This window comes from Lipotes vexillifer, unplaced genomic scaffold, assembly GCF_000442215.2.
Source record: "Lipotes vexillifer unplaced genomic scaffold, Lipotes_vexillifer_v1.1 scaffold230, whole genome shotgun sequence".
Taxonomy (NCBI): Eukaryota; Metazoa; Chordata; class Mammalia; order Artiodactyla; family Lipotidae; genus Lipotes; species Lipotes vexillifer.
This window is the reverse complement of record NW_006775143.1, coordinates 8,810,916-8,814,459: the sequence shown is the minus strand read 5'-3', so window position 1 is coordinate 8,814,459 and position 3,544 is coordinate 8,810,916.

Here is a 3,544-nt window from a genome sequence, read left to right as displayed (position 1 = left end):
TAGCCTTCTGGGACACCAATTGACAGAGCACACTTATTGATAAAATAAGCAAATATAGAAGAATTACATAACATGAATAATAAGCCTGAAAAAATAGATACATATCACATATATCCAACAAATAGAATATGTACTTTTTTTAGATGTGCAACATTATGTTTCTGCCTCTGTATACGCTGCACTGTGCTCACCACCAAAAGTATAGTTTCCATCTGTCACCATTCAGTTGATCCCCTTTACCTGTTTCACCCTCCCCCCTACTCCCCTTCCCCTCTGCTAACCACTACTCTTTTCTCTGTATTTATTTGGTTTGGTCTATTCATTTATTTAAAACCATTTTTATATTCTACATATGTGTGAAATCATATGGTATTTGTCTTTCTCCATCTGACTTATTTTACTTAGCATAATACCCACAAGGTCCATCCATTTTGTTCAGATGGCAAGATTTCATCTTTCTTTTATGGCTGAGTAGTATTCCATTGTGTGTGTATGTATATATACACACACTTCTTTATTCACTCATACATTGATGGGCACTTAGGTTGTTTTCATACCTTGGCTATTGTAAATAATGCTTCAATGAACATAGGGGTGCATGTATCTTTTTAATTAGTGTTTTCATATTCTTTAGATAATTACCCAGAAGTGAGATAGCTGGATGATATAGTAGTTCTATTCTTAATTTTTTGAGGAACCTCTTTACTGTTTTCCATAGTGACTACACTAATTAACATTCCCACCAACAGTGTATGAGGGCTCCCTTTTCTCCACATCATCTCCAACATTTTTTATATCTTGCCTTTTTGATAATAACCATAGAATATGTACATTTGGATCATACCTTGTATATTTATTAATATTGGCCATGTTCTAGGCCACAGAAAAAGATCAATTTATTCCAAAGATTATTTTATTCAGTATCATGCAGACTATGTTCTGTAATTATAATGCAATAAAATTAGAAATCAATAACAATAAAAGAGTTTAAAAGCTTTCCTTTTTCTGGAAACCAACAAACAACAAAAACAAATCAAAAACAAAAATAGTCCCCCAAATCCTTGGGTTAAAAAGATCATCATATGTCAAAATTCATGAGGCACAAAGTAGTATTTAGAGGGAAAAATTATAGTTTGAAACAAATTTATCAGAAAGCAGGACCATTTGAAGGAAAATAAACAAAGCATTCAACAACAATTGTTTGAAGAAGACAACTGAGCAAACTCTACTCATGGGTTCTGACTTATATGTACACAGGATGCTGAGTGAGCCCAGTGGAGGTGCATCTAACCTGCAGGGATCACATGTGAGCTGTCTGATGGAGTATAAGGAATCAGATTAAGATATCTGGGAAAAACAAAGAGCAAGTGCACTGAGGTGAGAAGCAGCCAGTGGCTGTGCCCCACTGCAGGGAACGGTTCCTATGGAGAGGAAGGTTAGAGAGAAGGCAAGGGTTATGTCAGACCATGAAAGCTTTGTTGTGAAATAAAAGGAAGGCATAACACAGTTTTTAAAATAAAAGGATGGGGCTTCCCTGGTGGCGCAGTGGCTTCCCTGGTGGCGATGCAGGGGACGTGGGTTCGTGCCCCGGTCTGGGAAGATCCCACGTGCCGTGGAGCGACTAGGCCCGTGAGCCATGGCCGCTGAGCCTGCATGTCTGGAGCCTGTGCTCCGCAGCGGGAGAGGCCACAACAGTGAGAGGCCCACATACCGCAAAAAAAAAAAAAAAAAAAAAAAAAAAGTGTCTCTGTTTGGCTGGTAAATTATATGGTCACATCAAGTTGGCACTCAGTATGTCACCTCTATGTGTGCGTGTGAGGGCTTTAGAAAGATCATCCAGGATGCACATTGGAGCCTGGATTTGAAGGACACTAGACTAAAGACAGAGGGTCACTTAGGAGGGACCCGAACCAGGCAGGTGAGGACAGACTGGAGAGTTCCAGAACAGAGGTGTACTTTTAAAAAGGACGCAGCTTTTATACAACTGGTGACTACTAAGTTGCTTCTAGGCTTCATTAATATTCCTGACTTAGAGGACCAAGTGGGTGGTGACAGGGAATTCACCCCAGTGGGTCCAACAGAAGGAAGCACATATTCGGGATGCAGGCATGTGGGATGGTGAATTTTGGACGCATCAATTTTAAAGACGTCTGGGGGATTGCTGCATGGAGGGGATCATTAGAGAGTCAGAAAGCAGAATCTGAAGTTCAGGCAGAGGCCAGGTCTGGAGATGGAAATATGGGTCTTACCTGTATGTGTGAGCAAATGAGATCACTCAGGGAGAGAAGTGAAAAGTGAGATGAGATGAGGACTGAAGAGTAAGCCCCGAGGAACACTGCCAGGTAGGCGTCCCTGAAGGATGCTGTTGCCCGGGAGCTTGGGAAAGTCAGGAGAAATAAGGGTCAGAGCAGACAAAGAGGGCAGAGTCTCAAGATGCAGTGAGCTGTCAGTGGCATCAGTTCTATGGAGAAGTTGGATACGAGGAGGGCACAGAATTGCCATCGGGTTTTGTCTGTGACGTCACGGCTGCTTTGGGAAGAAAGTTTCCGAGGAGTGGTGGGGTGGAAGCCGATTGCAGAAAGTTTAGTTTGAATGGCAGCTCAGGAGGAATGAAGAGTTAAGTTGTACTTATAACATTTCTCAGACTCATAGATTCAAGTCAAATCCATAATTCTGATCATTGAAAGAATCCCTTAGTTCTGGTATAATTCTTGTGGCTGACGAATGAGCATCCCTAGTTGCTGCTCATTGTGTGCTGATATCGTGCCGGACACCCTGGCCACAGTGTCTGGTGTGATAATCCCAGCGAGGGGATGAGGAAGGTGTCCCTTGACAAATGCAGAAACTGAAGTTCAGAGGCTCTACGTGACCTGCTCAATGTCACACAACTACCCAGTCCCAGAACTGCAAATCACACTCGTCTCTGATCCACCCCAAGTCCAGTTCGTTCCTCTGAACCTCAATTCCAACCTCAGAACCTTCCCTCTTTTTCAAAACTGTCTGAAAAAGAAATTCAAAAACCCCTACTACATAGTAACCACTTTTAAAAATAAAAATGCAGAAAGTTCTCTTAGCTGCCGATGGAACCAATCACTTGTTTGTCACGGTATAACCTGGGGACCTCAGAAATGTGAAAAGCATTAAAAAAAATCACTGTGCTTTCTTGTGCTGAAAGGGAACAGTGGAAAATGACATGCCTTTCCTACCTGAGCCCACCCCCGCCCCCGCCCCGCTTTAGGGGAAACAAGGAAACTTTGTGTATCTTTCAGTCCCAGAAAAGGGGGGCCTTGTCTGTGAGTAAAATAGCAAGTTTCATCTTAACCTTCAAGAATGATGTCTTTTCATGTCTTCATGGGGTACCTGAAGCCCTGCCAACCTCATGAGTGAGAAACCAGACCCACTCACCCTGGCCTGTCCACACCAGTCCCCACCACATCGGAGGCTCTTTCTGAGGCTCTTTCAGGGGTGTGAGTGCACCCTTGTCCTTGGGGAGCCATTCATATGTTATTCTCTACAGCACATGCATGCTCTGTACAGCCTTTTC